At 42.4% G+C, this 25,000-nt stretch overlaps 71 non-coding genes across 71 annotated transcripts in view; all 71 read right to left on the bottom strand.

The window, feature by feature from the left end:
• Positions 1-138: 138 nt before the first annotated feature.
• Positions 139-257, bottom strand: LOC135569585 (5S ribosomal RNA). Its single transcript, XR_010463172.1, has one exon. It is a non-coding gene; the product is annotated as a 5S ribosomal RNA (ribosomal RNA).
• A 244-nt stretch (positions 258-501) lies between these two features.
• LOC135569477 (5S ribosomal RNA) lies at positions 502-620 on the bottom strand. The gene has a single exon (XR_010463065.1). It is a non-coding gene; the product is annotated as a 5S ribosomal RNA (ribosomal RNA).
• Positions 621-862: 242 nt separating this feature from the next.
• LOC135569670 (5S ribosomal RNA) lies at positions 863-981 on the bottom strand. The gene has a single exon (XR_010463257.1). It is a non-coding gene; the product is annotated as a 5S ribosomal RNA (ribosomal RNA).
• Positions 982-1,223: 242 nt separating this feature from the next.
• LOC135569671 (5S ribosomal RNA) lies at positions 1,224-1,342 on the bottom strand. The gene has a single exon (XR_010463258.1). It is a non-coding gene; the product is annotated as a 5S ribosomal RNA (ribosomal RNA).
• A 242-nt stretch (positions 1,343-1,584) lies between these two features.
• Positions 1,585-1,703, bottom strand: LOC135569672 (5S ribosomal RNA). Its single transcript, XR_010463259.1, has one exon. It is a non-coding gene; the product is annotated as a 5S ribosomal RNA (ribosomal RNA).
• Positions 1,704-1,934: 231 nt separating this feature from the next.
• On the bottom strand, positions 1,935-2,053 carry LOC135569587 (5S ribosomal RNA). Its single transcript, XR_010463174.1, has one exon. It is a non-coding gene; the product is annotated as a 5S ribosomal RNA (ribosomal RNA).
• Positions 2,054-2,295: 242 nt separating this feature from the next.
• On the bottom strand, positions 2,296-2,414 carry LOC135569673 (5S ribosomal RNA). Its single transcript, XR_010463260.1, has one exon. It is a non-coding gene; the product is annotated as a 5S ribosomal RNA (ribosomal RNA).
• A 242-nt stretch (positions 2,415-2,656) lies between these two features.
• On the bottom strand, positions 2,657-2,775 carry LOC135569674 (5S ribosomal RNA). The gene has a single exon (XR_010463261.1). It is a non-coding gene; the product is annotated as a 5S ribosomal RNA (ribosomal RNA).
• Positions 2,776-3,006: 231 nt separating this feature from the next.
• Positions 3,007-3,125, bottom strand: LOC135569478 (5S ribosomal RNA). Its single transcript, XR_010463066.1, has one exon. It is a non-coding gene; the product is annotated as a 5S ribosomal RNA (ribosomal RNA).
• Positions 3,126-3,367: 242 nt separating this feature from the next.
• LOC135569588 (5S ribosomal RNA) lies at positions 3,368-3,486 on the bottom strand. The gene has a single exon (XR_010463175.1). It is a non-coding gene; the product is annotated as a 5S ribosomal RNA (ribosomal RNA).
• Positions 3,487-3,717: 231 nt separating this feature from the next.
• Positions 3,718-3,836, bottom strand: LOC135569589 (5S ribosomal RNA). Its single transcript, XR_010463176.1, has one exon. It is a non-coding gene; the product is annotated as a 5S ribosomal RNA (ribosomal RNA).
• A 231-nt stretch (positions 3,837-4,067) lies between these two features.
• Positions 4,068-4,186, bottom strand: LOC135569479 (5S ribosomal RNA). The gene has a single exon (XR_010463067.1). It is a non-coding gene; the product is annotated as a 5S ribosomal RNA (ribosomal RNA).
• A 242-nt stretch (positions 4,187-4,428) lies between these two features.
• LOC135569481 (5S ribosomal RNA) lies at positions 4,429-4,547 on the bottom strand. The gene has a single exon (XR_010463069.1). It is a non-coding gene; the product is annotated as a 5S ribosomal RNA (ribosomal RNA).
• Positions 4,548-4,778: 231 nt separating this feature from the next.
• LOC135569676 (5S ribosomal RNA) lies at positions 4,779-4,897 on the bottom strand. Its single transcript, XR_010463263.1, has one exon. It is a non-coding gene; the product is annotated as a 5S ribosomal RNA (ribosomal RNA).
• Positions 4,898-5,139: 242 nt separating this feature from the next.
• LOC135569590 (5S ribosomal RNA) lies at positions 5,140-5,258 on the bottom strand. Its single transcript, XR_010463177.1, has one exon. It is a non-coding gene; the product is annotated as a 5S ribosomal RNA (ribosomal RNA).
• Positions 5,259-5,489: 231 nt separating this feature from the next.
• Positions 5,490-5,608, bottom strand: LOC135569591 (5S ribosomal RNA). The gene has a single exon (XR_010463178.1). It is a non-coding gene; the product is annotated as a 5S ribosomal RNA (ribosomal RNA).
• A 231-nt stretch (positions 5,609-5,839) lies between these two features.
• Positions 5,840-5,958, bottom strand: LOC135569482 (5S ribosomal RNA). The gene has a single exon (XR_010463070.1). It is a non-coding gene; the product is annotated as a 5S ribosomal RNA (ribosomal RNA).
• Positions 5,959-6,189: 231 nt separating this feature from the next.
• On the bottom strand, positions 6,190-6,308 carry LOC135569677 (5S ribosomal RNA). The gene has a single exon (XR_010463264.1). It is a non-coding gene; the product is annotated as a 5S ribosomal RNA (ribosomal RNA).
• Positions 6,309-6,549: 241 nt separating this feature from the next.
• On the bottom strand, positions 6,550-6,668 carry LOC135569483 (5S ribosomal RNA). The gene has a single exon (XR_010463071.1). It is a non-coding gene; the product is annotated as a 5S ribosomal RNA (ribosomal RNA).
• Positions 6,669-6,899: 231 nt separating this feature from the next.
• On the bottom strand, positions 6,900-7,018 carry LOC135569484 (5S ribosomal RNA). Its single transcript, XR_010463072.1, has one exon. It is a non-coding gene; the product is annotated as a 5S ribosomal RNA (ribosomal RNA).
• Positions 7,019-7,259: 241 nt separating this feature from the next.
• On the bottom strand, positions 7,260-7,378 carry LOC135569485 (5S ribosomal RNA). Its single transcript, XR_010463073.1, has one exon. It is a non-coding gene; the product is annotated as a 5S ribosomal RNA (ribosomal RNA).
• A 231-nt stretch (positions 7,379-7,609) lies between these two features.
• LOC135569487 (5S ribosomal RNA) lies at positions 7,610-7,728 on the bottom strand. Its single transcript, XR_010463075.1, has one exon. It is a non-coding gene; the product is annotated as a 5S ribosomal RNA (ribosomal RNA).
• A 242-nt stretch (positions 7,729-7,970) lies between these two features.
• Positions 7,971-8,089, bottom strand: LOC135569593 (5S ribosomal RNA). The gene has a single exon (XR_010463180.1). It is a non-coding gene; the product is annotated as a 5S ribosomal RNA (ribosomal RNA).
• A 231-nt stretch (positions 8,090-8,320) lies between these two features.
• LOC135569488 (5S ribosomal RNA) lies at positions 8,321-8,439 on the bottom strand. Its single transcript, XR_010463076.1, has one exon. It is a non-coding gene; the product is annotated as a 5S ribosomal RNA (ribosomal RNA).
• Positions 8,440-8,681: 242 nt separating this feature from the next.
• LOC135569489 (5S ribosomal RNA) lies at positions 8,682-8,800 on the bottom strand. Its single transcript, XR_010463077.1, has one exon. It is a non-coding gene; the product is annotated as a 5S ribosomal RNA (ribosomal RNA).
• A 231-nt stretch (positions 8,801-9,031) lies between these two features.
• LOC135569490 (5S ribosomal RNA) lies at positions 9,032-9,150 on the bottom strand. The gene has a single exon (XR_010463078.1). It is a non-coding gene; the product is annotated as a 5S ribosomal RNA (ribosomal RNA).
• A 242-nt stretch (positions 9,151-9,392) lies between these two features.
• Positions 9,393-9,511, bottom strand: LOC135569491 (5S ribosomal RNA). The gene has a single exon (XR_010463079.1). It is a non-coding gene; the product is annotated as a 5S ribosomal RNA (ribosomal RNA).
• A 231-nt stretch (positions 9,512-9,742) lies between these two features.
• LOC135569492 (5S ribosomal RNA) lies at positions 9,743-9,861 on the bottom strand. The gene has a single exon (XR_010463080.1). It is a non-coding gene; the product is annotated as a 5S ribosomal RNA (ribosomal RNA).
• Positions 9,862-10,103: 242 nt separating this feature from the next.
• LOC135569493 (5S ribosomal RNA) lies at positions 10,104-10,222 on the bottom strand. Its single transcript, XR_010463081.1, has one exon. It is a non-coding gene; the product is annotated as a 5S ribosomal RNA (ribosomal RNA).
• Positions 10,223-10,453: 231 nt separating this feature from the next.
• Positions 10,454-10,572, bottom strand: LOC135569494 (5S ribosomal RNA). Its single transcript, XR_010463082.1, has one exon. It is a non-coding gene; the product is annotated as a 5S ribosomal RNA (ribosomal RNA).
• Positions 10,573-10,803: 231 nt separating this feature from the next.
• LOC135569495 (5S ribosomal RNA) lies at positions 10,804-10,922 on the bottom strand. The gene has a single exon (XR_010463083.1). It is a non-coding gene; the product is annotated as a 5S ribosomal RNA (ribosomal RNA).
• Positions 10,923-11,153: 231 nt separating this feature from the next.
• Positions 11,154-11,272, bottom strand: LOC135569496 (5S ribosomal RNA). Its single transcript, XR_010463084.1, has one exon. It is a non-coding gene; the product is annotated as a 5S ribosomal RNA (ribosomal RNA).
• A 231-nt stretch (positions 11,273-11,503) lies between these two features.
• On the bottom strand, positions 11,504-11,622 carry LOC135569498 (5S ribosomal RNA). The gene has a single exon (XR_010463086.1). It is a non-coding gene; the product is annotated as a 5S ribosomal RNA (ribosomal RNA).
• A 235-nt stretch (positions 11,623-11,857) lies between these two features.
• LOC135569499 (5S ribosomal RNA) lies at positions 11,858-11,976 on the bottom strand. Its single transcript, XR_010463087.1, has one exon. It is a non-coding gene; the product is annotated as a 5S ribosomal RNA (ribosomal RNA).
• Positions 11,977-12,207: 231 nt separating this feature from the next.
• Positions 12,208-12,326, bottom strand: LOC135569500 (5S ribosomal RNA). The gene has a single exon (XR_010463088.1). It is a non-coding gene; the product is annotated as a 5S ribosomal RNA (ribosomal RNA).
• Positions 12,327-12,567: 241 nt separating this feature from the next.
• LOC135569501 (5S ribosomal RNA) lies at positions 12,568-12,686 on the bottom strand. Its single transcript, XR_010463089.1, has one exon. It is a non-coding gene; the product is annotated as a 5S ribosomal RNA (ribosomal RNA).
• Positions 12,687-12,928: 242 nt separating this feature from the next.
• LOC135569502 (5S ribosomal RNA) lies at positions 12,929-13,047 on the bottom strand. The gene has a single exon (XR_010463090.1). It is a non-coding gene; the product is annotated as a 5S ribosomal RNA (ribosomal RNA).
• Positions 13,048-13,278: 231 nt separating this feature from the next.
• Positions 13,279-13,397, bottom strand: LOC135569503 (5S ribosomal RNA). The gene has a single exon (XR_010463091.1). It is a non-coding gene; the product is annotated as a 5S ribosomal RNA (ribosomal RNA).
• Positions 13,398-13,630: 233 nt separating this feature from the next.
• Positions 13,631-13,749, bottom strand: LOC135569504 (5S ribosomal RNA). Its single transcript, XR_010463092.1, has one exon. It is a non-coding gene; the product is annotated as a 5S ribosomal RNA (ribosomal RNA).
• A 242-nt stretch (positions 13,750-13,991) lies between these two features.
• On the bottom strand, positions 13,992-14,110 carry LOC135569505 (5S ribosomal RNA). The gene has a single exon (XR_010463093.1). It is a non-coding gene; the product is annotated as a 5S ribosomal RNA (ribosomal RNA).
• A 232-nt stretch (positions 14,111-14,342) lies between these two features.
• Positions 14,343-14,461, bottom strand: LOC135569506 (5S ribosomal RNA). Its single transcript, XR_010463094.1, has one exon. It is a non-coding gene; the product is annotated as a 5S ribosomal RNA (ribosomal RNA).
• Positions 14,462-14,703: 242 nt separating this feature from the next.
• Positions 14,704-14,822, bottom strand: LOC135569604 (5S ribosomal RNA). Its single transcript, XR_010463191.1, has one exon. It is a non-coding gene; the product is annotated as a 5S ribosomal RNA (ribosomal RNA).
• Positions 14,823-15,040: 218 nt separating this feature from the next.
• On the bottom strand, positions 15,041-15,159 carry LOC135569507 (5S ribosomal RNA). The gene has a single exon (XR_010463095.1). It is a non-coding gene; the product is annotated as a 5S ribosomal RNA (ribosomal RNA).
• A 231-nt stretch (positions 15,160-15,390) lies between these two features.
• Positions 15,391-15,509, bottom strand: LOC135569509 (5S ribosomal RNA). Its single transcript, XR_010463097.1, has one exon. It is a non-coding gene; the product is annotated as a 5S ribosomal RNA (ribosomal RNA).
• Positions 15,510-15,740: 231 nt separating this feature from the next.
• On the bottom strand, positions 15,741-15,859 carry LOC135569510 (5S ribosomal RNA). Its single transcript, XR_010463098.1, has one exon. It is a non-coding gene; the product is annotated as a 5S ribosomal RNA (ribosomal RNA).
• A 242-nt stretch (positions 15,860-16,101) lies between these two features.
• LOC135569511 (5S ribosomal RNA) lies at positions 16,102-16,220 on the bottom strand. Its single transcript, XR_010463099.1, has one exon. It is a non-coding gene; the product is annotated as a 5S ribosomal RNA (ribosomal RNA).
• A 231-nt stretch (positions 16,221-16,451) lies between these two features.
• Positions 16,452-16,570, bottom strand: LOC135569512 (5S ribosomal RNA). The gene has a single exon (XR_010463100.1). It is a non-coding gene; the product is annotated as a 5S ribosomal RNA (ribosomal RNA).
• A 231-nt stretch (positions 16,571-16,801) lies between these two features.
• On the bottom strand, positions 16,802-16,920 carry LOC135569513 (5S ribosomal RNA). The gene has a single exon (XR_010463101.1). It is a non-coding gene; the product is annotated as a 5S ribosomal RNA (ribosomal RNA).
• A 234-nt stretch (positions 16,921-17,154) lies between these two features.
• Positions 17,155-17,273, bottom strand: LOC135569514 (5S ribosomal RNA). Its single transcript, XR_010463102.1, has one exon. It is a non-coding gene; the product is annotated as a 5S ribosomal RNA (ribosomal RNA).
• A 231-nt stretch (positions 17,274-17,504) lies between these two features.
• LOC135569515 (5S ribosomal RNA) lies at positions 17,505-17,623 on the bottom strand. Its single transcript, XR_010463103.1, has one exon. It is a non-coding gene; the product is annotated as a 5S ribosomal RNA (ribosomal RNA).
• Positions 17,624-17,865: 242 nt separating this feature from the next.
• Positions 17,866-17,984, bottom strand: LOC135569516 (5S ribosomal RNA). Its single transcript, XR_010463104.1, has one exon. It is a non-coding gene; the product is annotated as a 5S ribosomal RNA (ribosomal RNA).
• Positions 17,985-18,215: 231 nt separating this feature from the next.
• On the bottom strand, positions 18,216-18,334 carry LOC135569517 (5S ribosomal RNA). Its single transcript, XR_010463105.1, has one exon. It is a non-coding gene; the product is annotated as a 5S ribosomal RNA (ribosomal RNA).
• Positions 18,335-18,565: 231 nt separating this feature from the next.
• On the bottom strand, positions 18,566-18,684 carry LOC135569518 (5S ribosomal RNA). The gene has a single exon (XR_010463106.1). It is a non-coding gene; the product is annotated as a 5S ribosomal RNA (ribosomal RNA).
• A 231-nt stretch (positions 18,685-18,915) lies between these two features.
• Positions 18,916-19,034, bottom strand: LOC135569520 (5S ribosomal RNA). The gene has a single exon (XR_010463108.1). It is a non-coding gene; the product is annotated as a 5S ribosomal RNA (ribosomal RNA).
• A 231-nt stretch (positions 19,035-19,265) lies between these two features.
• Positions 19,266-19,384, bottom strand: LOC135569521 (5S ribosomal RNA). The gene has a single exon (XR_010463109.1). It is a non-coding gene; the product is annotated as a 5S ribosomal RNA (ribosomal RNA).
• A 230-nt stretch (positions 19,385-19,614) lies between these two features.
• Positions 19,615-19,733, bottom strand: LOC135569522 (5S ribosomal RNA). The gene has a single exon (XR_010463110.1). It is a non-coding gene; the product is annotated as a 5S ribosomal RNA (ribosomal RNA).
• Positions 19,734-19,964: 231 nt separating this feature from the next.
• On the bottom strand, positions 19,965-20,083 carry LOC135569523 (5S ribosomal RNA). The gene has a single exon (XR_010463111.1). It is a non-coding gene; the product is annotated as a 5S ribosomal RNA (ribosomal RNA).
• A 231-nt stretch (positions 20,084-20,314) lies between these two features.
• LOC135569524 (5S ribosomal RNA) lies at positions 20,315-20,433 on the bottom strand. Its single transcript, XR_010463112.1, has one exon. It is a non-coding gene; the product is annotated as a 5S ribosomal RNA (ribosomal RNA).
• A 231-nt stretch (positions 20,434-20,664) lies between these two features.
• On the bottom strand, positions 20,665-20,783 carry LOC135569525 (5S ribosomal RNA). Its single transcript, XR_010463113.1, has one exon. It is a non-coding gene; the product is annotated as a 5S ribosomal RNA (ribosomal RNA).
• A 242-nt stretch (positions 20,784-21,025) lies between these two features.
• Positions 21,026-21,144, bottom strand: LOC135569526 (5S ribosomal RNA). Its single transcript, XR_010463114.1, has one exon. It is a non-coding gene; the product is annotated as a 5S ribosomal RNA (ribosomal RNA).
• Positions 21,145-21,375: 231 nt separating this feature from the next.
• LOC135569527 (5S ribosomal RNA) lies at positions 21,376-21,494 on the bottom strand. The gene has a single exon (XR_010463115.1). It is a non-coding gene; the product is annotated as a 5S ribosomal RNA (ribosomal RNA).
• Positions 21,495-21,736: 242 nt separating this feature from the next.
• Positions 21,737-21,855, bottom strand: LOC135569528 (5S ribosomal RNA). Its single transcript, XR_010463116.1, has one exon. It is a non-coding gene; the product is annotated as a 5S ribosomal RNA (ribosomal RNA).
• Positions 21,856-22,097: 242 nt separating this feature from the next.
• LOC135569529 (5S ribosomal RNA) lies at positions 22,098-22,216 on the bottom strand. Its single transcript, XR_010463117.1, has one exon. It is a non-coding gene; the product is annotated as a 5S ribosomal RNA (ribosomal RNA).
• A 231-nt stretch (positions 22,217-22,447) lies between these two features.
• LOC135569531 (5S ribosomal RNA) lies at positions 22,448-22,566 on the bottom strand. Its single transcript, XR_010463119.1, has one exon. It is a non-coding gene; the product is annotated as a 5S ribosomal RNA (ribosomal RNA).
• Positions 22,567-22,798: 232 nt separating this feature from the next.
• LOC135569532 (5S ribosomal RNA) lies at positions 22,799-22,917 on the bottom strand. Its single transcript, XR_010463120.1, has one exon. It is a non-coding gene; the product is annotated as a 5S ribosomal RNA (ribosomal RNA).
• A 242-nt stretch (positions 22,918-23,159) lies between these two features.
• Positions 23,160-23,278, bottom strand: LOC135569533 (5S ribosomal RNA). Its single transcript, XR_010463121.1, has one exon. It is a non-coding gene; the product is annotated as a 5S ribosomal RNA (ribosomal RNA).
• A 231-nt stretch (positions 23,279-23,509) lies between these two features.
• LOC135569534 (5S ribosomal RNA) lies at positions 23,510-23,628 on the bottom strand. The gene has a single exon (XR_010463122.1). It is a non-coding gene; the product is annotated as a 5S ribosomal RNA (ribosomal RNA).
• Positions 23,629-23,859: 231 nt separating this feature from the next.
• LOC135569535 (5S ribosomal RNA) lies at positions 23,860-23,978 on the bottom strand. The gene has a single exon (XR_010463123.1). It is a non-coding gene; the product is annotated as a 5S ribosomal RNA (ribosomal RNA).
• Positions 23,979-24,209: 231 nt separating this feature from the next.
• Positions 24,210-24,328, bottom strand: LOC135569536 (5S ribosomal RNA). Its single transcript, XR_010463124.1, has one exon. It is a non-coding gene; the product is annotated as a 5S ribosomal RNA (ribosomal RNA).
• Positions 24,329-24,559: 231 nt separating this feature from the next.
• LOC135569678 (5S ribosomal RNA) lies at positions 24,560-24,678 on the bottom strand. Its single transcript, XR_010463265.1, has one exon. It is a non-coding gene; the product is annotated as a 5S ribosomal RNA (ribosomal RNA).
• A 231-nt stretch (positions 24,679-24,909) lies between these two features.
• Positions 24,910-25,000, bottom strand: part of LOC135569537 (5S ribosomal RNA) — a 119-nt gene continuing 28 nt past the window's right edge. Inside the window, exon 1 of the ribosomal RNA XR_010463125.1 lies at positions 24,910-25,000. This exon is cut by the window's right edge and continues 28 nt beyond it. This is a non-coding gene — a ribosomal RNA (5S ribosomal RNA).

A 25,000-nucleotide genomic window follows, 5' to 3' on the forward strand; every position in this document is an offset into this window, starting at 1 on the left:
CTCAAAATTGCATATACTGTAGCCATAATTTGTAGCACAGATTGTTGGATGAAATACAAACTAACCTTGCTTACTTATTTCAAAGCGAGGGCACATATTTCAGCCTTGTGGGAAAAAACGGACAAAGAGTTGACAAAATGCTTACAGCACCTGGTATTCCCAGGCGGTCTCCCATCCAAGTACTAACCAGGCCCGACCCTGCTTAGCTTCCGAGATCAGACGAGATCAGGCGTACTCAGGACAGTGTGGCCGTAAGCGAGAAACTATCTCTTGGTGCACTATATAAAGTCAAAGTGAGTCTGATTAACAGCTGTTGCATTTTCACCATTTAGATAAGAATCTTTGTGTCACTCAAAATGTGGAAAAAATTGCATATACTGTAGCCATAATTTGTAGCACAGATTGTTGGATGAAATACAAACTAACCTTGCTTACTTATTTCAAAGCGAGGGCACATATTTCAGCCTTGTGGGAAAAAAAACGGACAAAGAGTTGACAAAATGCTTACAGCACCTGGTATTCCCAGGCGGTCTCCCATCCAAGTACTAACCAGGCCCGACCCTGCTTAGCTTCTGAGATCAGACGAGATCAGGCGTACTCAGGACAGTGTGGCCGTAAGCGAGAAACTATCTCTTGGTGCACTATATAAAGTCAAAGTGAGTCTGATTAACAGCTGTTGCATTTTCACCATTTAGATAAGAATCTTTGTGTCACTCAAAATGTGGAAAAAATTGCATATACTGTAGCCATAATTTGTAGCACAGATTGTTGGATGAAATACAAACTAACCTTGCTTACTTATTTCAAAGCGAGGGCACATATTTCAGCCTTGTGGGAAAAAACGGACAAAGAGTTGACAAAATGCTTACAGCACCTGGTATTCCCAGGCGGTCTCCCATCCAAGTACTAACCAAGCCCGACCCTGCTTAGCTTCCGAGATCAGACGAGATCAGGCGTACTCAGGACAGTGTGGCCGTAAGCGAGAAACTATCTCTTGGTGCACTATATAAAGTCAAAGTGAGTCTGATTAACAGCTGTTGCATTTTCACCATTTAGATAAGAATCTTTGTGTCACTCAAAATGTGGAAAAAATTGCATATACTGTAGCCATAATTTGTAGCACAGATTGTTGGATGAAATACAAACTAACCTTGCTTACTTATTTCAAAGCGAGGGCACATATTTCAGCCTTGTGGGAAAAAACGGACAAAGAGTTGACAAAATGCTTACAGCACCTGGTATTCCCAGGCGGTCTCCCATCCAAGTACTAACCAAGCCCGACCCTGCTTAGCTTCCGAGATCAGACGAGATCAGGCGTACTCAGGACAGTGTGGCCGTAAGCGAGAAACTATCTCTTGGTGCACTATATAAAGTCAAAGTGAGTCTGATTAACAGCTGTTGCATTTTCACCATTTAGATAAGAATCTTTGTGTCACTCAAAATGTGGAAAAAATTGCATATACTGTAGCCATAATTTGTAGCACAGATTGTTGGATGAAATACAAACTAACCTTGCTTACTTATTTCAAAGCGAGGGCACATATTTCAGCCTTGTGGGAAAAAACGGACAAAGAGTTGACAAAATGCTTACAGCACCTGGTATTCCCAGGCGGTCTCCCATCCAAGTACTAACCAAGCCCGACCCTGCTTAGCTTCCGAGATCAGACGAGATCAGGCGTACTCAGGACAGTGTGGCCGTAAGCGAGAAACTATCTCTTGGTGCACTATATAAAGTCAAAGTGAGTCTGATTAACAGCTGTTGCATTTTCACCATTTAGATAAGAATCTTTGTGTCACTCAAAATTGCATATACTGTAGCCATAATTTGTAGCACAGATTGTTGGATGAAATACAAACTAACCTTGCTTACTTATTTCAAAGCGAGGGCACATATTTCAGCCTTGTGGGAAAAAACGGACAAAGAGTTGACAAAATGCTTACAGCACCTGGTATTCCCAGGCGGTCTCCCATCCAAGTACTAACCAGGCCCGACCCTGCTTAGCTTCCGAGATCAGACGAGATCAGGCGTACTCAGGACAGTGTGGCCGTAAGCGAGAAACTATCTCTTGGTGCACTATATAAAGTCAAAGTGAGTCTGATTAACAGCTGTTGCATTTTCACCATTTAGATAAGAATCTTTGTGTCACTCAAAATGTGGAAAAAATTGCATATACTGTAGCCATAATTTGTAGCACAGATTGTTGGATGAAATACAAACTAACCTTGCTTACTTATTTCAAAGCGAGGGCACATATTTCAGCCTTGTGGGAAAAAACGGACAAAGAGTTGACAAAATGCTTACAGCACCTGGTATTCCCAGGCGGTCTCCCATCCAAGTACTAACCAAGCCCGACCCTGCTTAGCTTCCGAGATCAGACGAGATCAGGCGTACTCAGGACAGTGTGGCCGTAAGCGAGAAACTATCTCTTGGTGCACTATATAAAGTCAAAGTGAGTCTGATTAACAGCTGTTGCATTTTCACCATTTAGATAAGAATCTTTGTGTCACTCAAAATGTGGAAAAAATTGCATATACTGTAGCCATAATTTGTAGCACAGATTGTTGGATGAAATACAAACTAACCTTGCTTACTTATTTCAAAGCGAGGGCACATATTTCAGCCTTGTGGGAAAAAACGGACAAAGAGTTGACAAAATGCTTACAGCACCTGGTATTCCCAGGCGGTCTCCCATCCAAGTACTAACCAAGCCCGACCCTGCTTAGCTTCCGAGATCAGACGAGATCAGGCGTACTCAGGACAGTGTGGCCGTAAGCGAGAAACTATCTCTTGGTGCACTATATAAAGTCAAAGTGAGTCTGATTAACAGCTGTTGCATTTTCACCATTTAGATAAGAATCTTTGTGTCACTCAAAATTGCATATACTGTAGCCATAATTTGTAGCACAGATTGTTGGATGAAATACAAACTAACCTTGCTTACTTATTTCAAAGCGAGGGCACATATTTCAGCCTTGTGGGAAAAAACGGACAAAGAGTTGACAAAATGCTTACAGCACCTGGTATTCCCAGGCGGTCTCCCATCCAAGTACTAACCAGGCCCGACCCTGCTTAGCTTCTGAGATCAGACGAGATCAGGCGTACTCAGGACAGTGTGGCCGTAAGCGAGAAACTATCTCTTGGTGCACTATATAAAGTCAAAGTGAGTCTGATTAACAGCTGTTGCATTTTCACCATTTAGATAAGAATCTTTGTGTCACTCAAAATGTGGAAAAAATTGCATATACTGTAGCCATAATTTGTAGCACAGATTGTTGGATGAAATACAAACTAACCTTGCTTACTTATTTCAAAGCGAGGGCACATATTTCAGCCTTGTGGGAAAAAACGGACAAAGAGTTGACAAAATGCTTACAGCACCTGGTATTCCCAGGCGGTCTCCCATCCAAGTACTAACCAGGCCCGACCCTGCTTAGCTTCCGAGATCAGACGAGATCAGGCGTACTCAGGACAGTGTGGCCGTAAGCGAGAAACTATCTCTTGGTGCACTATATAAAGTCAAAGTGAGTCTGATTAACAGCTGTTGCATTTTCACCATTTAGATAAGAATCTTTGTGTCACTCAAAATTGCATATACTGTAGCCATAATTTGTAGCACAGATTGTTGGATGAAATACAAACTAACCTTGCTTACTTATTTCAAAGCGAGGGCACATATTTCAGCCTTGTGGGAAAAAACGGACAAAGAGTTGACAAAATGCTTACAGCACCTGGTATTCCCAGGCGGTCTCCCATCCAAGTACTAACCAGGCCCGACCCTGCTTAGCTTCCGAGATCAGACGAGATCAGGCGTACTCAGGACAGTGTGGCCGTAAGCGAGAAACTATCTCTTGGTGCACTATATAAAGTCAAAGTGAGTCTGATTAACAGCTGTTGCATTTTCACCATTTAGATAAGAATCTTTGTGTCACTCAAAATTGCATATACTGTAGCCATAATTTGTAGCACAGATTGTTGGATGAAATACAAACTAACCTTGCTTACTTATTTCAAAGCGAGGGCACATATTTCAGCCTTGTGGGAAAAAACGGACAAAGAGTTGACAAAATGCTTACAGCACCTGGTATTCCCAGGCGGTCTCCCATCCAAGTACTAACCAGGCCCGACCCTGCTTAGCTTCTGAGATCAGACGAGATCAGGCGTACTCAGGACAGTGTGGCCGTAAGCGAGAAACTATCTCTTGGTGCACTATATAAAGTCAAAGTGAGTCTGATTAACAGCTGTTGCATTTTCACCATTTAGATAAGAATCTTTGTGTCACTCAAAATGTGGAAAAAATTGCATATACTGTAGCCATAATTTGTAGCACAGATTGTTGGATGAAATACAAACTAACCTTGCTTACTTATTTCAAAGCGAGGGCACATATTTCAGCCTTGTGGGAAAAAACGGACAAAGAGTTGACAAAATGCTTACAGCACCTGGTATTCCCAGGCGGTCTCCCATCCAAGTACTAACCAGGCCCGACCCTGCTTAGCTTCTGAGATCAGACGAGATCAGGCGTACTCAGGACAGTGTGGCCGTAAGCGAGAAACTATCTCTTGGTGCACTATATAAAGTCAAAGTGAGTCTGATTAACAGCTGTTGCATTTTCACCATTTAGATAAGAATCTTTGTGTCACTCAAAAATGCATATACTGTAGCCATAATTTGTAGCACAGATTGTTGGATGAAATACAAACTAACCTTGCTTACTTATTTCAAAGCGAGGGCACATATTTCAGCCTTGTGGGAAAAAACGGACAAAGAGTTGACAAAATGCTTACAGCACCTGGTATTCCCAGGCGGTCTCCCATCCAAGTACTAACCAAGCCCGACCCTGCTTAGCTTCCGAGATCAGACGAGATCAGGCGTACTCAGGACAGTGTGGCCGTAAGCGAGAAACTATCTCTTGGTGCACTATATAAAGTCAAAGTGAGTCTGATTAACAGCTGTTGCATTTTCACCATTTAGATAAGAATCTTTGTGTCACTCAAAATGTGGAAAAAATTGCATATACTGTAGCCATAATTTGTAGCACAGATTGTTGGATGAAATACAAACTAACCTTGCTTACTTATTTCAAAGCGAGGGCACATATTTCAGCCTTGTGGGAAAAAACGGACAAAGAGTTGACAAAATGCTTACAGCACCTGGTATTCCCAGGCGGTCTCCCATCCAAGTACTAACCAGGCCCGACCCTGCTTAGCTTCCGAGATCAGACGAGATCAGGCGTACTCAGGACAGTGTGGCCGTAAGCGAGAAACTATCTCTTGGTGCACTATATAAAGTCAAAGTGAGTCTGATTAACAGCTGTTGCATTTTCACCATTTAGATAAGAATCTTTGTGTCACTCAAAATTGCATATACTGTAGCCATAATTTGTAGCACAGATTGTTGGATGAAATACAAACTAACCTTGCTTACTTATTTCAAAGCGAGGGCACATATTTCAGCCTTGTGGGAAAAAACGGACAAAGAGTTGACAAAATGCTTACAGCACCTGGTATTCCCAGGCGGTCTCCCATCCAAGTACTAACCAGGCCCGACCCTGCTTAGCTTCCGAGATCAGACGAGATCAGGCGTACTCAGGACAGTGTGGCCGTAAGCGAGAAACTATCTCTTGGTGCACTATATAAAGTCAAAGTGAGTCTGATTAACAGCTGTTGCATTTTCACCATTTAGATAAGAATCTTTGTGTCACTCAAAATTGCATATACTGTAGCCATAATTTGTAGCACAGATTGTTGGATGAAATACAAACTAACCTTGCTTACTTATTTCAAAGCGAGGGCACATATTTCAGCCTTGTGGGAAAAAACGGACAAAGAGTTGACAAAATGCTTACAGCACCTGGTATTCCCAGGCGGTCTCCCATCCAAGTACTAACCAGGCCCGACCCTGCTTAGCTTCTGAGATCAGACGAGATCAGGCGTACTCAGGACAGTGTGGCCGTAAGCGAGAAACTATCTCTTGGTGCACTATATAAAGTCAAAGTGAGTCTGATTAACAGCTGTTGCATTTTCACCATTTAGATAAGAATCTTTGTGTCACTCAAAATTGCATATACTGTAGCCATAATTTGTAGCACAGATTGTTGGATGAAATACAAACTAACCTTGCTTACTTATTTCAAAGCGAGGGCACATATTTCAGCCTTGTGGGAAAAAACGGACAAAGAGTTGACAAAATGCTTACAGCACCTGGTATTCCCAGGCGGTCTCCCATCCAAGTACTAACCAAGCCCGACCCTGCTTAGCTTCCGAGATCAGACGAGATCAGGCGTACTCAGGACAGTGTGGCCGTAAGCGAGAAACTATCTCTTGGTGCACTATATAAAGTCAAAGTGAGTCTGATTAACAGCTGTTGCATTTTCACCATTTAGATAAGAATCTTTGTGTCACTCAAAATGTGGAAAAATTGCATATACTGTAGCCATAATTTGTAGCACAGATTGTTGGATGAAATACAAACTAACCTTGCTTACTTATTTCAAAGCGAGGGCACATATTTCAGCCTTGTGGGAAAAAACGGACAAAGAGTTGACAAAATGCTTACAGCACCTGGTATTCCCAGGCGGTCTCCCATCCAAGTACTAACCAGGCCCGACCCTGCTTAGCTTCTGAGATCAGACGAGATCAGGCGTACTCAGGACAGTGTGGCCGTAAGCGAGAAACTATCTCTTGGTGCACTATATAAAGTCAAAGTGAGTCTGATTAACAGCTGTTGCATTTTCACCATTTAGATAAGAATCTTTGTGTCACTCAAAATTGCATATACTGTAGCCATAATTTGTAGCACAGATTGTTGGATGAAATACAAACTAACCTTGCTTACTTATTTCAAAGCGAGGGCACATATTTCAGCCTTGTGGGAAAAAACGGACAAAGAGTTGACAAAATGCTTACAGCACCTGGTATTCCCAGGCGGTCTCCCATCCAAGTACTAACCAGGCCCGACCCTGCTTAGCTTCTGAGATCAGACGAGATCAGGCGTACTCAGGACAGTGTGGCCGTAAGCGAGAAACTATCTCTTGGTGCACTATATAAAGTCAAAGTGAGTCTGATTAACAGCTGTTGCATTTTCACCATTTAGATAAGAATCTTTGTGTCACTCAAAATGTGGAAAAATTGCATATACTGTAGCCATAATTTGTAGCACAGATTGTTGGATGAAATACAAACTAACCTTGCTTACTTATTTCAAAGCGAGGGCACATATTTCAGCCTTGTGGGAAAAAACGGACAAAGAGTTGACAAAATGCTTACAGCACCTGGTATTCCCAGGCGGTCTCCCATCCAAGTACTAACCAGGCCCGACCCTGCTTAGCTTCTGAGATCAGACGAGATCAGGCGTACTCAGGACAGTGTGGCCGTAAGCGAGAAACTATCTCTTGGTGCACTATATAAAGTCAAAGTGAGTCTGATTAACAGCTGTTGCATTTTCACCATTTAGATAAGAATCTTTGTGTCACTCAAAATTGCATATACTGTAGCCATAATTTGTAGCACAGATTGTTGGATGAAATACAAACTAACCTTGCTTACTTATTTCAAAGCGAGGGCACATATTTCAGCCTTGTGGGAAAAAACGGACAAAGAGTTGACAAAATGCTTACAGCACCTGGTATTCCCAGGCGGTCTCCCATCCAAGTACTAACCAGGCCCGACCCTGCTTAGCTTCTGAGATCAGACGAGATCAGGCGTACTCAGGACAGTGTGGCCGTAAGCGAGAAACTATCTCTTGGTGCACTATATAAAGTCAAAGTGAGTCTGATTAACAGCTGTTGCATTTTCACCATTTAGATAAGAATCTTTGTGTCACTCAAAATGTGGAAAAAATTGCATATACTGTAGCCATAATTTGTAGCACAGATTGTTGGATGAAATACAAACTAACCTTGCTTACTTATTTCAAAGCGAGGGCACATATTTCAGCCTTGTGGGAAAAAACGGACAAAGAGTTGACAAAATGCTTACAGCACCTGGTATTCCCAGGCGGTCTCCCATCCAAGTACTAACCAGGCCCGACCCTGCTTAGCTTCCGAGATCAGACGAGATCAGGCGTACTCAGGACAGTGTGGCCGTAAGCGAGAAACTATCTCTTGGTGCACTATATAAAGTCAAAGTGAGTCTGATTAACAGCTGTTGCATTTTCACCATTTAGATAAGAATCTTTGTGTCACTCAAAATTGCATATACTGTAGCCATAATTTGTAGCACAGATTGTTGGATGAAATACAAACTAACCTTGCTTACTTATTTCAAAGCGAGGGCACATATTTCAGCCTTGTGGGAAAAAACGGACAAAGAGTTGACAAAATGCTTACAGCACCTGGTATTCCCAGGCGGTCTCCCATCCAAGTACTAACCAGGCCCGACCCTGCTTAGCTTCTGAGATCAGACGAGATCAGGCGTACTCAGGACAGTGTGGCCGTAAGCGAGAAACTATCTCTTGGTGCACTATATAAAGTCAAAGTGAGTCTGATTAACAGCTGTTGCATTTTCACCATTTAGATAAGAATCTTTGTGTCACTCAAAATGTGGAAAAAATTGCATATACTGTAGCCATAATTTGTAGCACAGATTGTTGGATGAAATACAAACTAACCTTGCTTACTTATTTCAAAGCGAGGGCACATATTTCAGCCTTGTGGGAAAAAACGGACAAAGAGTTGACAAAATGCTTACAGCACCTGGTATTCCCAGGCGGTCTCCCATCCAAGTACTAACCAGGCCCGACCCTGCTTAGCTTCTGAGATCAGACGAGATCAGGCGTACTCAGGACAGTGTGGCCGTAAGCGAGAAACTATCTCTTGGTGCACTATATAAAGTCAAAGTGAGTCTGATTAACAGCTGTTGCATTTTCACCATTTAGATAAGAATCTTTGTGTCACTCAAAATTGCATATACTGTAGCCATAATTTGTAGCACAGATTGTTGGATGAAATACAAACTAACCTTGCTTACTTATTTCAAAGCGAGGGCACATATTTCAGCCTTGTGGGAAAAAACGGACAAAGAGTTGACAAAATGCTTACAGCACCTGGTATTCCCAGGCGGTCTCCCATCCAAGTACTAACCAGGCCCGACCCTGCTTAGCTTCTGAGATCAGACGAGATCAGGCGTACTCAGGACAGTGTGGCCGTAAGCGAGAAACTATCTCTTGGTGCACTATATAAAGTCAAAGTGAGTCTGATTAACAGCTGTTGCATTTTCACCATTTAGATAAGAATCTTTGTGTCACTCAAAATGTGGAAAAAATTGCATATACTGTAGCCATAATTTGTAGCACAGATTGTTGGATGAAATACAAACTAACCTTGCTTACTTATTTCAAAGCGAGGGCACATATTTCAGCCTTGTGGGAAAAAACGGACAAAGAGTTGACAAAATGCTTACAGCACCTGGTATTCCCAGGCGGTCTCCCATCCAAGTACTAACCAGGCCCGACCCTGCTTAGCTTCTGAGATCAGACGAGATCAGGCGTACTCAGGACAGTGTGGCCGTAAGCGAGAAACTATCTCTTGGTGCACTATATAAAGTCAAAGTGAGTCTGATTAACAGCTGTTGCATTTTCACCATTTAGATAAGAATCTTTGTGTCACTCAAAATTGCATATACTGTAGCCATAATTTGTAGCACAGATTGTTGGATGAAATACAAACTAACCTTGCTTACTTATTTCAAAGCGAGGGCACATATTTCAGCCTTGTGGGAAAAAACGGACAAAGAGTTGACAAAATGCTTACAGCACCTGGTATTCCCAGGCGGTCTCCCATCCAAGTACTAACCAGGCCCGACCCTGCTTAGCTTCTGAGATCAGACGAGATCAGGCGTACTCAGGACAGTGTGGCCGTAAGCGAGAAACTATCTCTTGGTGCACTATATAAAGTCAAAGTGAGTCTGATTAACAGCTGTTGCATTTTCACCATTTAGATAAGAATCTTTGTGTCACTCAAAATGTGGAAAAAATTGCATATACTGTAGCCATAATTTGTAGCACAGATTGTTGGATGAAATACAAACTAACCTTGCTTACTTATTTCAAAGCGAGGGCACATATTTCAGCCTTGTGGGAAAAAACGGACAAAGAGTTGACAAAATGCTTACAGCACCTGGTATTCCCAGGCGGTCTCCCATCCAAGTACTAACCAGGCCCGACCCTGCTTAGCTTCTGAGATCAGACGAGATCAGGCGTACTCAGGACAGTGTGGCCGTAAGCGAGAAACTATCTCTTGGTGCACTATATAAAGTCAAAGTGAGTCTGATTAACAGCTGTTGCATTTTCACCATTTAGATAAGAATCTTTGTGTCACTCAAAATTGCATATACTGTAGCCATAATTTGTAGCACAGATTGTTGGATGAAATACAAACTAACCTTGCTTACTTATTTCAAAGCGAGGGCACATATTTCAGCCTTGTGGGAAAAAACGGACAAAGAGTTGACAAAATGCTTACAGCACCTGGTATTCCCAGGCGGTCTCCCATCCAAGTACTAACCAGGCCCGACCCTGCTTAGCTTCTGAGATCAGACGAGATCAGGCGTACTCAGGACAGTGTGGCCGTAAGCGAGAAACTATCTCTTGGTGCACTATATAAAGTCAAAGTGAGTCTGATTAACAGCTGTTGCATTTTCACCATTTAGATAAGAATCTTTGTGTCACTCAAAATTGCATATACTGTAGCCATAATTTGTAGCACAGATTGTTGGATGAAATACAAACTAACCTTGCTTACTTATTTCAAAGCGAGGGCACATATTTCAGCCTTGTGGGAAAAAACGGACAAAGAGTTGACAAAATGCTTACAGCACCTGGTATTCCCAGGCGGTCTCCCATCCAAGTACTAACCAGGCCCGACCCTGCTTAGCTTCTGAGATCAGACGAGATCAGGCGTACTCAGGACAGTGTGGCCGTAAGCGAGAAACTATCTCTTGGTGCACTATATAAAGTCAAAGTGAGTCTGATTAACAGCTGTTGCATTTTCACCATTTAGATAAGAATCTTTGTGTCACTCAAAATTGCATATACTGTAGCCATAATTTGTAGCACAGATTGTTGGATGAAATACAAACTAACCTTGCTTACTTATTTCAAAGCGAGGGCACATATTTCAGCCTTGTGGGAAAAAACGGACAAAGAGTTGACAAAATGCTTACAGCACCTGGTATTCCCAGGCGGTCTCCCATCCAAGTACTAACCAGGCCCGACCCTGCTTAGCTTCTGAGATCAGACGAGATCAGGCGTACTCAGGACAGTGTGGCCGTAAGCGAGAAACTATCTCTTGGTGCACTATATAAAGTCAAAGTGAGTCTGATTAACAGCTGTTGCATTTTCACCATTTAGATAAGAATCTTTGTGTCACTCAAAATTGCATATACTGTAGCCATAATTTGTAGCACAGATTGTTGGATGAAATACAAACTAACCTTGCTTACTTATTTCAAAGCGAGGGCACATATTTCAGCCTTGTGGGAAAAAACGGACAAAGAGTTGACAAAATGCTTACAGCACCTGGTATTCCCAGGCGGTCTCCCATCCAAGTACTAACCAGGCCCGACCCTGCTTAGCTTCTGAGATCAGACGAGATCAGGCGTACTCAGGACAGTGTGGCCGTAAGCGAGAAACTATCTCTTGGTGCACTATATAAAGTCAAAGTGAGTCTGATTAACAGCTGTTGCATTTTCACCATTTAGATAAGAATCTTTGTGTCACAAAATCAAAATTGCATATACTGTAGCCATAATTTGTAGCACAGATTGTTGGATGAAATACAAACTAACCTTGCTTACTTATTTCAAAGCGAGGGCACATATTTCAGCCTTGTGGGAAAAAACGGACAAAGAGTTGACAAAATGCTTACAGCACCTGGTATTCCCAGGCGGTCTCCCATCCAAGTACTAACCAGGCCCGACCCTGCTTAGCTTCTGAGATCAGACGAGATCAGGCGTACTCAGGACAGTGTGGCCGTAAGCGAGAAACTATCTCTTGGTGCACTATATAAAGTCAAAGTGAGTCTGATTAACAGCTGTTGCATTTTCACCATTTAGATAAGAATCTTTGTGTCACTCAAAATTGCATATACTGTAGCCATAATTTGTAGCACAGATTGTTGGATGAAATACAAACTAACCTTGCTTACTTATTTCAAAGCGAGGGCACATATTTCAGCCTTGTGGGAAAAAACGGACAAAGAGTTGACAAAATGCTTACAGCACCTGGTATTCCCAGGCGGTCTCCCATCCAAGTACTAACCAGGCCCGACCCTGCTTAGCTTCTGAGATCAGACGAGATCAGGCGTACTCAGGACAGTGTGGCCGTAAGCGAGAAACTATCTCTTGGTGCACTATATAAAGTCAAAGTGAGTCTGATTAACAGCTGTTGCATTTTCACCATTTAGATAAGAATCTTTGTGTCACTCAAAATGTGGAAAAATTGCATATACTGTAGCCATAATTTGTAGCACAGATTGTTGGATGAAATACAAACTAACCTTGCTTACTTATTTCAAAGCGAGGGCACATATTTCAGCCTTGTGGGAAAAAACGGACAAAGAGTTGACAAAATGCTTACAGCACCTGGTATTCCCAGGCGGTCTCCCATCCAAGTACTAACCAGGCCCGACCCTGCTTAGCTTCTGAGATCAGACGAGATCAGGCGTACTCAGGACAGTGTGGCCGTAAGCGAGAAACTATCTCTTGGTGCACTATATAAAGTCAAAGTGAGTCTGATTAACAGCTGTTGCATTTTCACCATTTAGATAAGAATCTTTGTGTCACTCAAAATGTGGAAAAAATTGCATATACTGTAGCCATAATTTGTAGCACAGATTGTTGGATGAAATACAAACTAACCTTGCTTACTTATTTCAAAGCGAGGGCACATATTTCAGCCTTGTGGGAAAAAACGGACAAAGAGTTGACAAAATGCTTACAGCACCTGGTATTCCCAGGCGGTCTCCCATCCAAGTACTAACCAGGCCCGACCCTGCTTAGCTTCTGAGATCAGACGAGATCAGGCGTACTCAGGACAGTGTGGCCGTAAGCGAGAAACTATCTCTTGGTGCACTATATAAAGTCAAAGTGAGTCTGATTAACAGCTGTTGCATTTTCACCATTTAGATAAGAATCTTTGTGTCACTCAAAATTGCATATACTGTAGCCATAATTTGTAGCACAGATTGTTGGATGAAATACAAACTAACCTTGCTTACTTATTTCAAAGCGAGGGCACATATTTCAGCCTTGTGGGAAAAAACGGACAAAGAGTTGACAAAATGCTTACAGCACCTGGTATTCCCAGGCGGTCTCCCATCCAAGTACTAACCAGGCCCGACCCTGCTTAGCTTCTGAGATCAGACGAGATCAGGCGTACTCAGGACAGTGTGGCCGTAAGCGAGAAACTATCTCTTGGTGCACTATATAAAGTCAAAGTGAGTCTGATTAACAGCTGTTGCATTTTCACCATTTAGATAAGAATCTTTGTGTCACTCAAAAAATTGCATATACTGTAGCCATAATTTGTAGCACAGATTGTTGGATGAAATACAAACTAACCTTGCTTACTTATTTCAAAGCGAGGGCACATATTTCAGCCTTGTGGGAAAAAACGGACAAAGAGTTGACAAAATGCTTACAGCACCTGGTATTCCCAGGCGGTCTCCCATCCAAGTACTAACCAGGCCCGACCCTGCTTAGCTTCTGAGATCAGACGAGATCAGGCGTACTCAGGACAGTGTGGCCGTAAGCGAGAAACTATCTCTTGGTGCACTATATAAAGTCAAAGTGAGTCTGATTAACAGCTGTTGCATTTTCACCATTTAGATAAGAATCTTTGTGTCACTCAAAATGTGGAAAAAATTGCATATACTGTAGCCATAATTTGTAGCACAGATTGTTGGATGAAATACAAACTAACCTTGCTTACTTATTTCAAAGCGAGGGCACATATTTCAGCCTTGTGGGAAAAAACGGACAAAGAGTTGACAAAATGCTTACAGCACCTGGTATTCCCAGGCGGTCTCCCATCCAAGTACTAACCAGGCCCGACCCTGCTTAGCTTCTGAGATCAGACGAGATCAGGCGTACTCAGGACAGTGTGGCCGTAAGCGAGAAACTATCTCTTGGTGCACTATATAAAGTCAAAGTGAGTCTGATTAACAGCTGTTGCATTTTCACCATTTAGATAAGAATCTTTGTGTCACTCAAAAATTGCATATACTGTAGCCATAATTTGTAGCACAGATTGTTGGATGAAATACAAACTAACCTTGCTTACTTATTTCAAAGCGAGGGCACATATTTCAGCCTTGTGGGAAAAAACGGACAAAGAGTTGACAAAATGCTTACAGCACCTGGTATTCCCAGGCGGTCTCCCATCCAAGTACTAACCAGGCCCGACCCTGCTTAGCTTCTGAGATCAGACGAGATCAGGCGTACTCAGGACAGTGTGGCCGTAAGCGAGAAACTATCTCTTGGTGCACTATATAAAGTCAAAGTGAGTCTGATTAACAGCTGTTGCATTTTCACCATTTAGATAAGAATCTTTGTGTCACTCAAAATGTGGAAATAAATGCACATACTGTAGCCATAATTTGTAGCACAGATTGTTGGATGAAATACAAACTAACCTTGCTTACTTATTTCAAAGCGAGGGCACATATTTCAGCCTTGTGGGAAAAAACGGACAAAGAGTTGACAAAATGCTTACAGCACCTGGTATTCCCAGGCGGTCTCCCATCCAAGTACTAACCAGGCCCGACCCTGCTTAGCTTCTGAGATCAGACGAGATCAGGCGTACTCAGGCCAGTGTGGCCGTAAGCGAGAAACTAACTCTTGGTGCACTATATAAAGTCAAAGTGAGTCTGATTAACAGCTGTTGCATTTTCACCATTTAGATAAGAATCTTTGTGTCACTCAAAATTGCATATACTGTAGCACAGATTGTTGGATGAAATACAAACTAACCTTGCTTACTTATTTCAAAGCGAGGGCACATATTTCAGCCTTGTGGGAAAAAACGGACAAAGAGTTGACAAAATGCTTACAGCACCTGGTATTCCCAGGCGGTCTCCCATCCAAGTACTAACCAGGCCCGACCCTGCTTAGCTTCTGAGATCAGACGAGATCAGGCGTACTCAGGACAGTGTGGCCGTAAGCGAGAAACTATCTCTTGGTGCACTATATAAAGTCAAAGTGAGTCTGATTAACAGCTGTTGCATTTTCACCATTTAGATAAGAATCTTTGTGTCACTCAAAATTGCATATACTGTAGCCATAATTTGTAGCACAGATTGTTGGATGAAATACAAACTAACCTTGCTTACTTATTTCAAAGCGAGGGCACATATTTCAGCCTTGTGGGAAAAAACGGACAAAGAGTTGACAAAATGCTTACAGCACCTGGTATTCCCAGGCGGTCTCCCATCCAAGTACTAACCAGGCCCGACCCTGCTTAGCTTCTGAGATCAGACGAGATCAGGCGTACTCAGGACAGTGTGGCCGTAAGCGAGAAACTATCTCTTGGTGCACTATATAAAGTCAAAGTGAGTCTGATTAACAGCTGTTGCATTTTCACCATTTAGATAAGAATCTTTGTGTCACTCAAAATTGCATATACTGTAGCCATAATTTGTAGCACAGATTGTTGGATGAAATACAAACTAACCTTGCTTACTTATTTCAAAGCGAGGGCACATATTTCAGCCTTGTGGGAAAAAACGGACAAAGAGTTGACAAAATGCTTACAGCACCTGGTATTCCCAGGCGGTCTCCCATCCAAGTACTAACCAGGCCCGACCCTGCTTAGCTTCTGAGATCAGACGAGATCAGGCGTACTCAGGACAGTGTGGCCGTAAGCGAGAAACTATCTCTTGGTGCACTATATAAAGTCAAAGTGAGTCTGATTAACAGCTGTTGCATTTTCACCATTTAGATAAGAATCTTTGTGTCACTCAAAATGTGGAAAAAATTGCATATACTGTAGCCATAATTTGTAGCACAGATTGTTGGATGAAATACAAACTAACCTTGCTTACTTATTTCAAAGCGAGGGCACATATTTCAGCCTTGTGGGAAAAAACGGACAAAGAGTTGACAAAATGCTTACAGCACCTGGTATTCCCAGGCGGTCTCCCATCCAAGTACTAACCAGGCCCGACCCTGCTTAGCTTCTGAGATCAGACGAGATCAGGCGTACTCAGGACAGTGTGGCCGTAAGCGAGAAACTATCTCTTGGTGCACTATATAAAGTCAAAGTGAGTCTGATTAACAGCTGTTGCATTTTCACCATTTAGATAAGAATCTTTGTGTCACTCAAAATTGCATATACTGTAGCCATAATTTGTAGCACAGATTGTTGGATGAAATACAAACTAACCTTGCTTACTTATTTCAAAGCGAGGGCACATATTTCAGCCTTGTGGGAAAAAACGGACAAAGAGTTGACAAAATGCTTACAGCACCTGGTATTCCCAGGCGGTCTCCCATCCAAGTACTAACCAGGCCCGACCCTGCTTAGCTTCTGAGATCAGACGAGATCAGGCGTACTCAGGACAGTGTGGCCGTAAGCGAGAAACTATCTCTTGGTGCACTATATAAAGTCAAAGTGAGTCTGATTAACAGCTGTTGCATTTTCACCATTTAGATAAGAATCTTTGTGTCACTCAAAATTGCATATACTGTAGCCATAATTTGTAGCACAGATTGTTGGATGAAATACAAACTAACCTTGCTTACTTATTTCAAAGCGAGGGCACATATTTCAGCCTTGTGGGAAAAAACGGACAAAGAGTTGACAAAATGCTTACAGCACCTGGTATTCCCAGGCGGTCTCCCATCCAAGTACTAACCAGGCCCGACCCTGCTTAGCTTCTGAGATCAGACGAGATCAGGCGTACTCAGGACAGTGTGGCCGTAAGCGAGAAACTATCTCTTGGTGCACTATATAAAGTCAAAGTGAGTCTGATTAACAGCTGTTGCATTTTCACCATTTAGATAAGAATCTTTGTGTCACTGGAAAAAATTGCATATACTGTAGCCATAATTTGTAGCACAGATTGTTGGATGAAATACAAACTAACCTTGCTTACTTATTTCAAAGCGAGGGCACATATTTCAGCCTTGTGGGAAAAAACGGACAAAGAGTTGACAAAATGCTTACAGCACCTGGTATTCCCAGGCGGTCTCCCATCCAAGTACTAACCAGGCCCGACCCTGCTTAGCTTCTGAGATCAGACGAGATCAGGCGTACTCAGGACAGTGTGGCCGTAAGCGAGAAACTATCTCTTGGTGCACTATATAAAGTCAAAGTGAGTCTGATTAACAGCTGTTGCATTTTCACCATTTAGATAAGAATCTTTGTGTCACTCAAAATTGCATATACTGTAGCCATAATTTGTAGCACAGATTGTTGGATGAAATACAAACTAACCTTGCTTACTTATTTCAAAGCGAGGGCACATATTTCAGCCTTGTGGGAAAAAACGGACAAAGAGTTGACAAAATGCTTACAGCACCTGGTATTCCCAGGCGGTCTCCCATCCAAGTACTAACCAGGCCCGACCCTGCTTAGCTTCTGAGATCAGACGAGATCAGGCGTACTCAGGACAGTGTGGCCGTAAGCGAGAAACTATCTCTTGGTGCACTATATAAAGTCAAAGTGAGTCTGATTAACAGCTGTTGCATTTTCACCATTTAGATAAGAATCTTTGTGTCACTCAAAATGTGGAAAAAATTGCATATACTGTAGCCATAATTTGTAGCACAGATTGTTGGATGAAATACAAACTAACCTTGCTTACTTATTTCAAAGCGAGGGCACATATTTCAGCCTTGTGGGAAAAAACGGACAAAGAGTTGACAAAATGCTTACAGCACCTGGTATTCCCAGGCGGTCTCCCATCCAAGTACTAACCAGGCCCGACCCTGCTTAGCTTCTGAGATCAGACGAGATCAGGCGTACTCAGGACAGTGTGGCCGTAAGCGAGAAACTATCTCTTGGTGCACTATATAAAGTCAAAGTGAGTCTGATTAACAGCTGTTGCATTTTCACCATTTAGATAAGAATCTTTGTGTCACTCAAAATTGCATATACTGTAGCCATAATTTGTAGCACAGATTGTTGGATGAAATACAAACTAACCTTGCTTACTTATTTCAAAGCGAGGGCACATATTTCAGCCTTGTGGGAAAAAACGGACAAAGAGTTGACAAAATGCTTACAGCACCTGGTATTCCCAGGCGGTCTCCCATCCAAGTACTAACCAGGCCCGACCCTGCTTAGCTTCTGAGATCAGACGAGATCAGGCGTACTCAGGACAGTGTGGCCGTAAGCGAGAAACTATCTCTTGGTGCACTATATAAAGTCAAAGTGAGTCTGATTAACAGCTGTTGCATTTTCACCATTTAGATAAGAATCTTTGTGTCACTCAAAATTGCATATACTGTAGCCATAATTTGTAGCACAGATTGTTGGATGAAATACAAACTAACCTTGCTTACTTATTTCAAAGCGAGGGCACATATTTCAGCCTTGTGGGAAAAAACGGACAAAGAGTTGACAAAATGCTTACAGCACCTGGTATTCCCAGGCGGTCTCCCATCCAAGTACTAACCAGGCCCGACCCTGCTTAGCTTCTGAGATCAGACGAGATCAGGCGTACTCAGGACAGTGTGGCCGTAAGCGAGAAACTATCTCTTGGTGCACTATATAAAGTCAAAGTGAGTCTGATTAACAGCTGTTGCATTTTCACCATTTAGATAAGAATCTTTGTGTCACTCAAAATTGCATATACTGTAGCCATAATTTGTAGCACAGATTGTTGGATGAAATACAAACTAACCTTGCTTACTTATTTCAAAGCGAGGGCACATATTTCAGCCTTGTGGGAAAAAACGGACAAAGAGTTGACAAAATGCTTACAGCACCTGGTATTCCCAGGCGGTCTCCCATCCAAGTACTAACCAGGCCCGACCCTGCTTAGCTTCTGAGATCAGACGAGATCAGGCGTACTCAGGACAGTGTGGCCGTAAGCGAGAAACTATCTCTTGGTGCACTATATAAAGTCAAAGTGAGTCTGATTAACAGCTGTTGCATTTTCACCATTTAGATAAGAATCTTTGTGTCACTCAAAATTGCATATACTGTAGCCATAATTTGTAGCACAGATTGTTGGATGAAATACAAACTAACCTTGCTTACTTATTTCAAAGCGAGGGCACATATTTCAGCCTTGTGGGAAAAAACGGACAAAGAGTTGACAAAATGCTTACAGCACCTGGTATTCCCAGGCGGTCTCCCATCCAAGTACTAACCAGGCCCGACCCTGCTTAGCTTCTGAGATCAGACGAGATCAGGCGTACTCAGGACAGTGTGGCCGTAAGCGAGAACTATCTCTTGGTGCACTATATAAAGTCAAAGTGAGTCTGATTAACAGCTGTTGCATTTTCACCATTTAGATAAGAATCTTTGTGTCACTCAAAATTGCATATACTGTAGCCATAATTTGTAGCACAGATTGTTGGATGAAATACAAACTAACCTTGCTTACTTATTTCAAAGCGAGGGCACATATTTCAGCCTTGTGGGAAAAAACGGACAAAGAGTTGACAAAATGCTTACAGCACCTGGTATTCCCAGGCGGTCTCCCATCCAAGTACTAACCAGGCCCGACCCTGCTTAGCTTCTGAGATCAGACGAGATCAGGCGTACTCAGGACAGTGTGGCCGTAAGCGAGAAACTATCTCTTGGTGCACTATATAAAGTCAAAGTGAGTCTGATTAACAGCTGTTGCATTTTCACCATTTAGATAAGAATCTTTGTGTCACTCAAAATTGCATATACTGTAGCCATAATTTGTAGCACAGATTGTTGGATGAAATACAAACTAACCTTGCTTACTTATTTCAAAGCGAGGGCACATATTTCAGCCTTGTGGGAAAAAACGGACAAAGAGTTGACAAAATGCTTACAGCACCTGGTATTCCCAGGCGGTCTCCCATCCAAGTACTAACCAGGCCCGACCCTGCTTAGCTTCTGAGATCAGACGAGATCAGGCGTACTCAGGACAGTGTGGCCGTAAGCGAGAAACTATCTCTTGGTGCACTATATAAAGTCAAAGTGAGTCTGATTAACAGCTGTTGCATTTTCACCATTTAGATAAGAATCTTTGTGTCACTCAAAATTGCATATACTGTAGCCATAATTTGTAGCACAGATTGTTGGATGAAATACAAACTAACCTTGCTTACTTATTTCAAAGCGAGGGCACATATTTCAGCCTTGTGGGAAAAAACGGACAAAGAGTTGACAAAATGCTTACAGCACCTGGTATTCCCAGGCGGTCTCCCATCCAAGTACTAACCAGGCCCGACCCTGCTTAGCTTCTGAGATCAGACGAGATCAGGCGTACTCAGGACAGTGTGGCCGTAAGCGAGAAACTATCTCTTGGTGCACTATATAAAGTCAAAGTGAGTCTGATTAACAGCTGTTGCATTTTCACCATTTAGATAAGAATCTTTGTGTCACTCAAAATTGCATATACTGTAGCCATAATTTGTAGCACAGATTGTTGGATGAAATACAAACTAACCTTGCTTACTTATTTCAAAGCGAGGGCACATATTTCAGCCTTGTGGGAAAAAACGGACAAAGAGTTGACAAAATGCTTACAGCACCTGGTATTCCCAGGCGGTCTCCCATCCAAGTACTAACCAGGCCCGACCCTGCTTAGCTTCTGAGATCAGACGAGATCAGGCGTACTCAGGACAGTGTGGCCGTAAGCGAGAAACTATCTCTTGGTGCACTATATAAAGTCAAAGTGAGTCTGATTAACAGCTGTTGCATTTTCACCATTTAGATAAGAATCTTTGTGTCACTCAAAATGTGGAAAAAATTGCATATACTGTAGCCATAATTTGTAGCACAGATTGTTGGATGAAATACAAACTAACCTTGCTTACTTATTTCAAAGCGAGGGCACATATTTCAGCCTTGTGGGAAAAAACGGACAAAGAGTTGACAAAATGCTTACAGCACCTGGTATTCCCAGGCGGTCTCCCATCCAAGTACTAACCAGGCCCGACCCTGCTTAGCTTCTGAGATCAGACGAGATCAGGCGTACTCAGGACAGTGTGGCCGTAAGCGAGAAACTATCTCTTGGTGCACTATATAAAGTCAAAGTGAGTCTGATTAACAGCTGTTGCATTTTCACCATTTAGATAAGAATCTTTGTGTCACTCAAAATTGCATATACTGTAGCCATAATTTGTAGCACAGATTGTTGGATGAAATACAAACTAACCTTGCTTACTTATTTCAAAGCGAGGGCACATATTTCAGCCTTGTGGGAAAAAACGGACAAAGAGTTGACAAAATGCTTACAGCACCTGGTATTCCCAGGCGGTCTCCCATCCAAGTACTAACCAGGCCCGACCCTGCTTAGCTTCTGAGATCAGACGAGATCAGGCGTACTCAGGACAGTGTGGCCGTAAGCGAGAAACTATCTCTTGGTGCACTATATAAAGTCAAAGTGAGTCTGATTAACAGCTGTTGCATTTTCACCATTTAGATAAGAATCTTTGTGTCACTCAAAATGTGGAAAAAATTGCATATACTGTAGCCATAATTTGTAGCACAGATTGTTGGATGAAATACAAACTAACCTTGCTTACTTATTTCAAAGCGAGGGCACATATTTCAGCCTTGTGGGAAAAAACGGACAAAGAGTTGACAAAATGCTTACAGCACCTGGTATTCCCAGGCGGTCTCCCATCCAAGTACTAACCAGGCCCGACCCTGCTTAGCTTCTGAGATCAGACGAGATCAGGCGTACTCAGGACAGTGTGGCCGTAAGCGAGAAACTATCTCTTGGTGCACTATATAAAGTCAAAGTGAGTCTGATTAACAGCTGTTGCATTTTCACCATTTAGATAAGAATCTTTGTGTCACTCAAAATGTGGAAAAAATTGCATATACTGTAGCCATAATTTGTAGCACAGATTGTTGGATGAAATACAAACTAACCTTGCTTACTTATTTCAAAGCGAGGGCACATATTTCAGCCTTGTGGGAAAAAACGGACAAAGAGTTGACAAAATGCTTACAGCACCTGGTATTCCCAGGCGGTCTCCCATCCAAGTACTAACCAGGCCCGACCCTGCTTAGCTTCTGAGATCAGACGAGATCAGGCGTACTCAGGACAGTGTGGCCGTAAGCGAGAAACTATCTCTTGGTGCACTATATAAAGTCAAAGTGAGTCTGATTAACAGCTGTTGCATTTTCACCATTTAGATAAGAATCTTTGTGTCACTCAAAATTGCATATACTGTAGCCATAATTTGTAGCACAGATTGTTGGATGAAATACAAACTAACCTTGCTTACTTATTTCAAAGCGAGGGCACATATTTCAGCCTTGTGGGAAAAAACGGACAAAGAGTTGACAAAATGCTTACAGCACCTGGTATTCCCAGGCGGTCTCCCATCCAAGTACTAACCAGGCCCGACCCTGCTTAGCTTCTGAGATCAGACGAGATCAGGCGTACTCAGGACAGTGTGGCCGTAAGCGAGAAACTATCTCTTGGTGCACTATATAAAGTCAAAGTGAGTCTGATTAACAGCTGTTGCATTTTCACCATTTAGATAAGAATCTTTGTGTCACTCAAAATTGCATATACTGTAGCCATAATTTGTAGCACAGATTGTTGGATGAAATACAAACTAACCTTGCTTACTTATTTCAAAGCGAGGGCACATATTTCAGCCTTGTGGGAAAAAAACGGACAAAGAGTTGACAAAATGCTTACAGCACCTGGTATTCCCAGGCGGTCTCCCATCCAAGTACTAACCAGGCCCGACCCTGCTTAGCTTCTGAGATCAGACGAGATCAGGCGTACTCAGGACAGTGTGGCCGTAAGCGAGAAACTATCTCTTGGTGCACTATATAAAGTCAAAGTGAGTCTGATTAACAGCTGTTGCATTTTCACCATTTAGATAAGAATCTTTGTGTCACTCAAAATGTGGAAAAAATTGCATATACTGTAGCCATAATTTGTAGCACAGATTGTTGGATGAAATACAAACTAACCTTGCTTACTTATTTCAAAGCGAGGGCACATATTTCAGCCTTGTGGGAAAAAACGGACAAAGAGTTGACAAAATGCTTACAGCACCTGGTATTCCCAGGCGGTCTCCCATCCAAGTACTAACCAGGCCCGACCCTGCTTAGCTTCTGAGATCAGACGAGATCAGGCGTACTCAGGACAGTGTGGCCGTAAGCGAGAAACTATCTCTTGGTGCACTATATAAAGTCAAAGTGAGTCTGATTAACAGCTGTTGCATTTTCACCATTTAGATAAGAATCTTTGTGTCACTCAAAATTGCATATACTGTAGCCATAATTTGTAGCACAGATTGTTGGATGAAATACAAACTAACCTTGCTTACTTATTTCAAAGCGAGGGCACATATTTCAGCCTTGTGGGAAAAAACGGACAAAGAGTTGACAAAATGCTTACAGCACCTGGTATTCCCAGGCGGTCTCCCATCCAAGTACTAACCAGGCCCGACCCTGCTTAGCTTCTGAGATCAGACGAGATCAGGCGTACTCAGGACAGTGTGGCCGTAAGCGAGAAACTATCTCTTGGTGCACTATATAAAGTCAAAGTGAGTCTGATTAACAGCTGTTGCATTTTCACCATTTAGATAAGAATCTTTGTGTCACTCAAAATTGCATATACTGTAGCCATAATTTGTAGCACAGATTGTTGGATGAAATACAAACTAACCTTGCTTACTTATTTCAAAGCGAGGGCACATATTTCAGCCTTGTGGGAAAAAACGGACAAAGAGTTGACAAAATGCTTACAGCACCTGGTATTCCCAGGCGGTCTCCCATCCAAGTACTAACCAGGCCCGACCCTGCTTAGCTTCTGAGATCAGACGAGATCAGGCGTACTCAGGACAGTGTGGCCGTAAGCGAGAAACTATCTCTTGGTGCACTATATAAAGTCAAAGTGAGTCTGATTAACAGCTGTTGCATTTTCACCATTTAGATAAGAATCTTTGTGTCACTCAAAATTGCATATACTGTAGCCATAATTTGTAGCACAGATTGTTGGATGAAATACAAACTAACCTTGCTTACTTATTTCAAAGCGAGGGCACATATTTCAGCCTTGTGGGAAAAAACGGACAAAGAGTTGACAAAATGCTTACAGCACCTGGTATTCCCAGGCGGTCTCCCATCCAAGTACTAACCAGGCCCGACCCTGCTTAGCTTCTGAGATCAGACGAGATCAGGCGTACTCAGGACAGTGTGGCCGTAAGCGAGAAACTATCTCTTGGTGCACTATATAAAGTCAAAGTGAGTCTGATTAACAGCTGTTGCATTTTCACCATTTAGATAAGAATCTTTGTGTCACTCAAAATTGCATATACTGTAGCCATAATTTGTAGCACAGATTGTTGGATGAAATACAAACTAACCTTGCTTACTTATTTCAAAGCGAGGGCACATATTTCAGCCTTGTGGGAAAAAACGGACAAAGAGTTGACAAAATGCTTACAGCACCTGGTATTCCCAGGCGGTCTCCCATCCAAGTACTAACCAAGCCCGACCCTGCTTAGCTTCCGAGATCAGACGAGATCAGGCGTACTCAGGACAGTGTGGCCGTAAGCGAGAAACTATCTCTTGGTGCACTATATAAAGTCAAAGTGAGTCTGATTAACAGCTGTTGCATTTTCACCATTTAGATAAGAATCTTTGTGTCACTCAAAATTGCATATACTGTAGCCATAATTTGTAGCACAGATTGTTGGATGAAATACAAACTAACCTTGCTTACTTATTTCAAAGCGAGGGCACATATTTCAGCCTTGTGGGAAAAAACGGACAAAGAGTTGACAAAATGCTTACAGCACCTGGTATTCCCAGGCGGTCTCCCATCCAAGTACTAACCAGGCCCGACCCTGCTTAGCTTCTGAGATCAGACGAGATCAG

The sequence above is a fragment of the Oncorhynchus nerka genome, unplaced genomic scaffold, assembly GCF_034236695.1.
Source record: "Oncorhynchus nerka isolate Pitt River unplaced genomic scaffold, Oner_Uvic_2.0 unplaced_scaffold_1161, whole genome shotgun sequence".
Taxonomy (NCBI): Eukaryota; Metazoa; Chordata; class Actinopteri; order Salmoniformes; family Salmonidae; genus Oncorhynchus; species Oncorhynchus nerka.